This window comes from Otolemur garnettii, unplaced genomic scaffold, assembly GCF_000181295.1.
Source record: "Otolemur garnettii isolate 467f Iridium unplaced genomic scaffold, OtoGar3 scaffold00010, whole genome shotgun sequence".
NCBI classification, from domain to species: domain Eukaryota; kingdom Metazoa; phylum Chordata; class Mammalia; order Primates; family Galagidae; genus Otolemur; species Otolemur garnettii.
Window position 1 is genome coordinate 31807723 of NW_003852405.1, and position 10627 is coordinate 31818349.

Sequence of the window (10627 nt, forward strand, 5' to 3'; positions counted from 1 at the left end):
GAACGGCTGGTCCTTTCCAGACAGAGCTTCTTGGAGGTAGGAGAGGTAGCTGCCCAAGTTGGGAGGACGTTTCCAGAATTCTCACTGCTGTGTAGTTCGTGTCTCAGTTGCAGTCCAAGGGTACTGGGGTCCTGGCAGGTGTCATCTCATCACTTTAGGCTATCATACACACATTTATTCCACAGAAGAACTCAATGCTCACGTAGAGAGGTAATGTTGTTGTTGGTTTTTTTTTTTGTAGAGACAGAGTTTCACTTTATCGCTCTCAGTAGAGTGCTGTAGTGTCACACAGCTCACAGCAACCTCCAACTCCTGGGCTTAGGTGATTCTCTTGCCTCAGCCTCCTGAGTAGCTGGGACTATGGGTGCCCAACACAACATGTAGCTGTTTTTTGGTTGCAGATTGGCCAAGGCCAGGATTGAACCCGCCACCCTCTGTATATGGGGCCGGCACCCTACTCACGGAGCCACAAGAGATAATGTTTAAGTTGAAGCTGAAAGATGAAGAGAAATTAACTAAGCAACAGAATTGCAAAATGCTTTGAACTTGAGTAGAAATTCAGTACACTATGGAACATAGTGTATGAGTTTCGAGTGTATGGGTTCAAGCCAAGTTAGACTCAATTCTTAGGAATGTACAAGGGATGGCTGCAGAATCTGTATATCATACACTTGTTAATTCACTAGCTGGTCTTCATTTTCTATGTCAAATTTGTATGTGTGTGTGTTGTCTCAGTGAAATCAGGAAAATTGCATACACAACTGTCCCATCTGTCAACCAAAAAGTTAGCTAAGAAATACAGTATTTTTTAATCAAACAAAAATAATTCACATGTCATATCTACATTAATTTTTATGATGAAAGAAAACATTTGAAATACCTCTCCCATAGTGGGAGAGTAATATCTTTCATCTTAAATTAGTGGTTGAGCAGAAAGGCTCCAGTTTCTCGATTAAGTCCACTCTGCCACTTACCAATCCTCTCTCTGTCCTATCCTCACATCGGTAGGCGGGGATGATGGTACCACCTCCATCAGATTTGGTGAGGACCACGTGAGATAATACATATAAAATACTTGACAGGTCCCTGAGACATCACAGGGGCTCAGCGGGTACTAGTGAAAACTTCTGAGTAAAGCTCCCCCAGCCTGAAGCGGGTCACAGATTATTTGCCTCCCGGCTTCACTTTTACTTGTTTGGTGAAGTTCAGGATCAGTCAGAAGAACCCGAGGAGCGAGGAAGAATTTATACTGGGCTGATGAGGTATTCCAAGGTTACTCTTATAGGATTAATATGACTCAGTCCTACCTTTAGTTTTGAAACTGTAAAATCTGGTAGGCCTGAAGGGAGCTGCTAACTTAGATAAGCTCTAGTTTAGAAATAATGGAGGAAAAGGACGTAATGCTTTTTTCCTATATTGTCATCCAGAGCTCTAGAGCCATTCCCAAGACAGAAATCTGTACAGAAATGATATTGAATATTTTCTTGTAGGATGTGATAGGTTGTACTTCTTGGAAATCTGACTAAGGCATGAGCGTTAAAAAATGAAGAAGCCTAGTGTGAAACATTATTTTTATGTGAAGAAACACATCGCTCTCAGGGGACTGCTGGTGGCCTCTTCTTCACATCCTTCACCTCCCTTATTAGCAAAAGGTGAGATTTTGAAGGACCTTGGACCTTTTCCTGAAACTTCTAACATTTGCTGTGGCAGAAGGCAGGTTCTCTCAGCGTGCCCTCTTCGGAACACCAGCACACACAGCAACAGAGTGGAAAGCTTGTTATTTTATCTTCTGGGCAGAGAGAATGAATAATGGACAGGAGACCGTGGGGTGTAATAGGATGGCCTGTGAAGAGACCAAAATGTTTTTCTCCAGAGCCCGAGAGCTCCACGGTGAGTTCTACTGCTTAGGGGAAAATGCAAGTACAGTTATTCCATCATGAAAATAGCATATAGTTATTATGATGATCTCTTTGTTCAGTGTAGATGGAAAAAAAATCCCAAGAGATGTAATATCTTTAGTTGTACTGAAAAGTGTGCTTTATGTCACTGAATATCAATAGATACAGCTAAGAAGATAAAAATAGATTTACCTTTCCATCACCAGAGCAGAAACTCAAAACACTAATGAAAAAGAGTGAGCTGCTCTAACCAGCCATGGCACAAGGTCACAGGAGGGCAGGGCCAGGTAGTCCGTCTCTGCAAAACCATCAGCGCTGCAGGACTTGCCAGGAGGGCAGGGTCAGGCAGGCCATCCCTGCAAAAGCACCAGCACTTGCTGGACCGTGTCTAACCTGCAACGATGTGAAAGCATGGACAGTCAGGTTCTCATTGCCATGTCCACTCGGTCCTGTCACAACGTGAGCTGCCTGTCCTAGTTTTCTTTCACGTAAGTTAGGAACTGGTATATGAACATCACCGAGGGAGCAGTTCTTACGATTCTGCTGACCAGAGAAGGACTCTCTGCATCAAAGAAAGAGGATGTCTACAGTCTACCAGTTAGATGCTGAGCCTCGGTCTCCTCAGGTGTCAGCTTTTTAATATCTATCCTTCCTCCCTTCCTTATACCTTAGTCCTTTCCTTCCTTCCTCTCATTCTCACTTCCTCTTCCTCCTTCCTTCCTTCTCCAAACTGGGGGATCTGGACTCAGTATTTTCTGTGACCGTATAAGCAGTGTGAGGGGCAGGTCACATGCTACATATGTGTGAACAGGGTGAACAGGTGCTCAGGTGGGCGGAGCAGATCAACTTCCAACTTACTGAGAGAAAAGATAAAGGTAAAACCAGATGCCAGAGCATAGGGGTCAGTCTGCCAAATAAGTATTTATTGTAATAGTGCAGCACATCTTCAACCCACATCAAAGGTTTAAAACAGTGCAATGATTTCCTCAAGCCTTTCAGTAGTAATTTTGTCCTTTGCTACGTAAGGCCGTTCAACCAATGAGGGTCCACATATATGACAGGGGTCCTATAAAATGATAGTGAAGCTGAAAATTCCTATTGCTTCGTGATATGACAGCCGTGGTAATGTCATAGAGCAATATGGTCATGTGTGTGCTCACATGTTCGTGGTGATGCTGGAGTGTGTATCACAGGATAGCGCCTCCAATTGTAAACCACACATGGCAACTGATGATGACAGACAGCTATGTTAGAGGTTTATGTATTTACTACGGTATGCTTCCTGTCATTATTGTAAGACTGTACTCCCTCCAATTATAAATTTTTAAAAAAGTGATCTGTACAACAGCCTCAGGCAGGGCTTTCAGGAGGCATTGCAGAGAAGCATTTTCATCATGCGAGATGACAAGGCCATGTGTGTCCTTGCCCCTGTGACCTTCCCGGGAGGTAAGACATGGAGGTGGAAAACAGATATTGATGGCCCTGACCCTGTGCAGGCCTAGGCTCATGTGTGTGTTTGTGTCTTAATTTTTAACAAAAAAATGTTTGAAAAGTAAAAAATAAAAATAAAAAACTCTTAAAATAAAAATGTACAGAATAATGATGTAAAGAAATATTTTATATGGCTTTTCAATGTATTTGCTTTAAGCTGTGTTATTTAAAAAGATCTAACAGTTCAAAAAATTATAAAGTAAAAGAGTTACAAAAACAATTAAAAAAAAAAGTTACAATGAGCTAGGGTTAATTTATCATTGAATCCAGTACAAACACACCAAAACTTGTGTGCCCCTGTAACAGTCTGAAATTTGAAAAAAAAAAAAAAAAGAAGAAGAATTGGAGTTTTCAAAACCTCACCTCCTGCGTTGGGCAAGTCATCTAGGTAGATTAACCAAGAAATGCTAGACCTTGTCCACACTGCAGATGAAAGGGGCCTCATTTACATTTCCAGAATTTTCAATTCTAGTAGCAGCAAAATGCACATTCTTCACATCAGCACCCAAAACACTCTCCAGGTTATATCATATGTTAGGCCATAAAACAAGCCTCATTCAATTAAAAAGGGATATTGTGTCATGAAAGCAGCAGGTTATACAGAAGAGAGTCACATTCCCTAACGCCCAGATACTGGTATCAGACCTGTATATCTGACAGTCAATTCTATGACTAAAGTTTTTATTCTTGAAGTGGATATATTCTACAATCACTGCAGTTTTCAAACATAGTAACATTAATATCCCATGTTCTATGGCACTTACCTGTCTAAGATCAAATGTTCATAATAACAATAGTGATCATTAGTATCTGGTCACATGGAAAATTTCATATTTCTGTGTTCCCTCATCAATACATCTGTGAAAAATGCTTTAAGCATGTATAGTATATGGTATTAATGTCTTTTTTTCTTTTTGAGATAGAGTTTCAGTTTGTCACTATTGGTAGACTGAGTGCCGCAGCATCACAGCTCACAGCAACCTCGAACTCTTGGACTTAAGCGATTCTCTTGCCTTAGCCTTCTGAATAGCTGGGACAACAGGCACCCGCCACAACGCCTGGGTTTAATGTATATTTTTTAAATAATTGTTATTTTAGCATACTTACATTTGCTGTTTGGAAAAAATAATGGGGATGTCATGTGGCCTATATAACTTCTAAAAAATTTTTTAGCCACTGTAGTTTAGAGTTTTATAATTTTACTATATAGAGGAACTTTGGAAATTTCCCATGTACTTTTCTATATAAATTAAATAAGCATTGGAACTCTAGTAAGATAGAACTAGTTATTTATGTGTGTGTGTATGCGTATAGATATATACCTCATATGATTGCAATGGGGGTGAAAAGATAGAATTTATTATAATGTACTTGAGGACTAATAAGACATTATGTAAGCGTAAACTATTGGACCAACATGTAACACTTATGATGCTAACTGTGTGGCGCACCCTGGATCCTGTGACTGTGACAACCACCACGCTGCAGAACCTCAGAGCACTCTGGGGTGAGCAAAGGCATGTCCCAGAATAAATATCACAAGTCTCTGTCCTCAAGATGCTTTCATTCTACATGTGTCTCAGAAGTCGCCTCTAACGTCAATATGCAGAGGGAAAATGGGAAATTGTAGCTAAATATACCTTTGTAAACAAGATTGTATTATTCTCTGCATGTCAACCACCTCTTTGTAAAATTTTATAATGGGTATTTTATAAATAAAGGTGCTTTTAGCTACTACTTTTCATTTTCGCCATTACATATGGCGACTTTACGGTCAACTTTTAGGACACGCTGTTCTATTGTAAGACCAGAGAACTATCCCCATAAATTGGAAAGAACCAAAGGCAAAACCTGTGTGCTGAGCTCCTTAAAGACAAAGACCCCTCAGGCTTGCTAGGACCTCTGCAATGGTACCTGGTATATAATAGAACGTGCTTACTACTTAGTGAATAATTTAATGAGTACAAAATAGATTATAGAGTATTAAAAGAAATAGTAGGTGAAAACATAGGGCAAAATATAAAACCACATTCAAATGTAAATAAAATTCTGTATTATGAATTTTTTAAGGGAAGGAAAAATCACTTCTGGCTAAGGAGAATCAATTAGGCATTAACAAGAGGTGGCATTTGACTGGACTTTATAGACTGGGGAGATTTGAAGAAGTAGAGATTATGGTATTTTTTTAGAATGGAGGCGTGATGAATCCAAAGGTCAAAAATGATTGGCAAATGCTAATATTCTAATGTTGTGCGTGTATTAGTAGTATATAATTTGATCGCTTTAGAAGGCACGATTGTTTTAGTACAGCTTTCAATCAGAGCAGGGTCATGAATAATGTTTGCTGCAATCTCAATGTAAAGGACTGTTTTTGAACAGTTAAGTAGGCTGAGAAATAGGAAACCGCATTTGAAAAAGTAATCATGCTGTGTCAAAAAGATAATTTGATTAAAAGTTAAGACATTTAAAATTAGTCATCAGATAATTAGAGAAATACTATTAACTACATGTTGACTAAATAGGAGCTCTCACTCCCACAGGAAAACCTATTAAGAAAAAGGTTATAAGCTCTGGAGAAATGTTTGCTGTTTGTCACTGTTTATGAAGAACTATTGCATTGACTGAAATGTATAAAGAACTAAATATTTTTCCACAGTTGCAGCCACCTGGTGAGTTGCTAACAGTCAGACAAAGGCAACCGTAAGAGAACATATTTATTACGACACCCCATACAGTTCCAGCCATAAAGAGTTCAACTCCAAAATGGATATTTCCCCTGGGCTATGAAATTCTGCTTCAGAAAAACCTCCCAAGGGGAATTAAATTTCCTTTTTCTTTTTAATTGATTTGATTTTATACTTTCGTAGTTATTTGATTGTGCTGATGCTCAATAAACATGTATTAAACTCCATGTGGCTAATACAAGCTCAGGCACCGTGGGAATAAGTAAGATGGGTTTTCACATTATTATAATAAAATCTTAAAATATAAACATTGCATCTACTATTGATGGCAAAGAAACCCAAAGGGATACTTTCTAACGATGTATATAAAGATCTAAAAATTTTCTTCATTATGTCCAATTTGATTGCACCACCAAAAACACACATAGGTGGCAAATAAAGACACAATTATGATCTATAGCACAATCCACTTATTTGAAAGATGAATGGGATAAAAAGACATATGATCAGTAATCATTTGTGTTGCCAGTGCTTCCCTAGATTTTGCCAAGAAAGATTCATAACTTTTATTTAATATGTAAGCTTATCGTTGGACACGTGAAAAAATACAGAAGATTATAAATATTGAGATAAATTACCTTTAATCCAATTCCACTAAAATAATGCAGTTGTATTTTGTTTGGATTCCTCTTAAAAAGTGTCAATTAAACTATTTGAAAAATAGAAACAGAAAAAAACATTTTTTATGGTCATGATTTAAGAAATAAACGCAGGTGTTTCCCACCAGCTCCAGTTCACCTTTAGAAATATCCCCTCCTTAGAGAAGGGCAGGACACGCTCACCTTTTACTCGAAATTGCTCATCTCCACTCACTCTACCTCTCATTCTTATGTCATCTTCTCTTACTTATCTGCAAGTGTACATTTTATTTTTAATACTCATGGGATCACGGTAATCCTTAACTCGATACTTGCTTTTAATATGTAGATATGTCTATAGATCCAATTTGTGCTTTGCTGGGTCTGCATGGTGGTCCAGGACACGGATGCCTCACAATTTCCCACCATCAAAAATTTCCTTGCTGATTTTTGTTAGTATAAAGCATGCTGCAATAAGTATAAAAAGATGTATAAAACGTAATGGGCTTTTTCTGGATTTAGATGTGAGGCTGATAAAGCAGTTTCTCCCCTTTGAAATTTTAAAAGAAAATTTGGAATTATCCTGCAGATGTTTTCCTGGGTTCATTTTATTCATTTATTTTACATTTATTTATTAAGATCAATTTTGTGCCAGGTTCTGAGCTGAACGTCGCAGATACGCTATTGAATAAGATAAAATCTAAACTGGTAAGGAGTTGAGTAGGGAACTTGGGAATCTTTGTACGCGATTTTACACATTATGGCAAACACTTTATGGAAGAAAATAGAAAAGTAACTAAGTTGGTCTAGAGGGAGGGAAGAACTTCTGGTGGAGATATTTATAATTAGAAACAGTGGGAGTCAGCCAAGTGAGATGGGTTGGAAGAAAATAATCTTATAAGAGTAAAAAACACTTATGAAAGTGATGAAAATGCAGCATTGCACCCTGACAATTTCTGGGCACGGTGTGTCTTTTCTCTCTAGTGGAAACCCTGGGCCAGCAGAGCGGCTGCATCCCCCAGCGGCAGCCCAGCCAAAAGGGAACAGGTGATTCAGATTCAACTCTGGTTGCGTTTTATAAAATGCTCTTAATTTCCTTGCACCTGACTCTTACAAAGAACTGTTTATGGCGCGAATAGAGAATTATTGGAAAAACACTGATGTTGTAGCTGCTGAAAAGGGCTACATTTTGTGGCGCTGGAGGGAGAGTAACCCTAGAAGCTGAGGCGGGGACAGCTGAGACCCTCGGAGTGCGGCAGAGAGAGAAACATTGATCACTGTCTTTCGGAAGCTCTTTTGCCCTCAGCCTTCCTGATGAAGGAAATTGCCCTATGTGGCTCTCTCAAACTATTGTGAGCCAAGTAGCTTAAATTGAACTTAAATTTAACTGAAAGCTGGATTGACCATCCCCTGTCACCCTCAACAATACCCCAACCATGATTTGATTGACATTCTCTTTAACCTTATATTGAATATTATATACAACCTTATATTGAGAATTATATTAGAAACAGCCAGATTGAACCCTACCCTCCATCTCCCAAGCAGAACACCTCTGAATATGGTCCCCACCCCACTTCAGTAGACTTCTCTGACTCTCCAGGAGGTGATCACTTACTATATCCAGCTGGTAGTACGGGCAAGCAGGATTAGTTGAACTAACTACTCTCGAAAATGAAGAACTAGACTCACATATTCAAACTGAACTGGAAATACTAAGGATATCAGTTAATTAAGAGACCAGGTTGGAAGAGTTGTCAACCGTGCCACCCATCACATATCATTACCAGTTCGGAAGGCCCAACAACTGGGACAACACTTTCTTTTTTTTTGATCTGCGTGCATCCCCATGGACTGTCCTGTGTGGAAGCTGCCTGCCCCCAAACACAGCCACTCGCACTTTAGGAATGATCTTAGAGACCTTCCTTATTTAAAGGAATGCCAGCAGCTTACCTGTAGCCCTCAGACATGTTACGATCTCTCTAAAATGAATTGTTCTAAGTTACTTGGGAGAACTTCCTCGTGGGGTAACTTACTGGATACTTATCCACTTTAGTCAGTTGTCCAAACAATAGGAATCCTCCAATCAGGAAAAAAAAAGTGTTGTAAAATTGGTCCCTGATTTAGCTGTGATGATCAATGTATAATACCTCAGCCTATGTGGCATTCAAGTCAGCACCGAATCACGGACTAGGCTTATTATGCATGATACACTTGCCCAAGACAGGTTTCTTCCTGAGCAATGCAGAGTCTATGGTTACTGACCTGTGCTGCTGTACCTTGGGCTAAATAAGAGATTAATACACAAACTATACAAGGTTCAATACATGAACTCAAGGAACTCTAGAAACCCACCTAGAAGTTTCTAAACTGAGATCCTAATGCTTTGTGAATAAAGCTGGTGGGCTCTGGGGACGTGAGAGTCATGTTTGAGGTCACTACTACAGTGACCTCATCCTGATTTGGCCTCATCCTGATTTGTGGAGCTCTGTTGAGAATTCCTTTACTTAAATTCTCTATGAGACAAATAAAACAGGTGGAATTCCAGCCTCTTGGTCAGATTAATCCAAGTGGCTGATGGAGCAGTGTATTTGCAGGAAAATTCACCAGCATCCAAGCCAGAGGCCGGTTTCCTCAATCACATTGCCAGACAATCTGACTGGCATGATTTAAGGCCTCTAGGCAAACAGAGCCAATTTCTCCCCAGTAGCTGAGGGTAAAGCAAGACCTTATTTTGATCAAGTTAAATCTTTACTATACAATACCTTACCTCACTCTGTGACTGATTCCTCTCTGCCACGTGTAATACTCTGAAAGTTCATCATTTAAGAATATGTTAATTAGTTATCTAGCCAACATGTGATACTTCTGGTGAAGGGAAACTAATTACTTCTAAAGAGATCCATTTCTTCCTTGGGAACATTTACTCTTATTTATATTGCGACTCATGTGACATACGATATGCATCCTTTTACATCTACCAAATCACTGGCCAGGGTTCGTGTGGATGGCAGACTTGCCCTAGACAGGTTTCATATTGAGCAATGCAAAGTTTGAGTAACTGCTAACACATTCTGCTGTACCTTGGGGACAAAAAAAAAAAAAAGTTACTATAAATCCTCTATAAAAACCATAGAAATTCAATACACGAACTTAAAAAAGGAATCTGATTTCCAAGTTAAATCTTGATGGTCTGTGGAATTTGTTAGGTGGGTGGGGTCTAAGAACTTAGAAGGCATGTTGGGAGCTTTCCATGTAATGCTGCTCATTAAAATTAGGCTAGATAAATAATTGTGGTCCCTATTTTTAATATCCCAGAATTCCAGTACCTTTAAAATCGTCATATTTCACTTTTGTGGCACCATGAACCAAAGTGAAATCTTTCAGGCAATTGCAACAAGACATGTTTAATAAAAAGTAACTGAGTTAAGAAGAGACAGATGTCTTCTGAAATAAACAAATGAGGAATGCAAGAGTTTCTCTTATTAAGTGGAGAGAGAAAATCTTAATAGAAACTAGGTATTTTCCTGGTGGATGTACATTACAGCTTATGTTAACAACATGCTATAAACCGTGTTCCTTTGATAGCTAGAAAAGTGATAAATCTGGAGCAAGCCAAGTGAAATAAGATTGTGTGATCTCACTCTGCCTTCGAGGCACAGAAGGATATGTGACTGCTGACCTTTCCAATGTAAGGTAAAGGGAATGTACTTCTTACTGTTACCTTGGTTTATGATTAAAGTTTAGTGAAAATAACTTTCTCTGAGAATACAATTGAGAGAAAATAAAATTAAGTGCGATTATAGAATGCACCTTTGCCTTAACTAATACACTCACCTCTATCCACAGCAGTTAAAAAACTATGAAGCATTTTGTGCACTGAGATGCCAAACTTGTGTTTGGCACAAGTAAATTC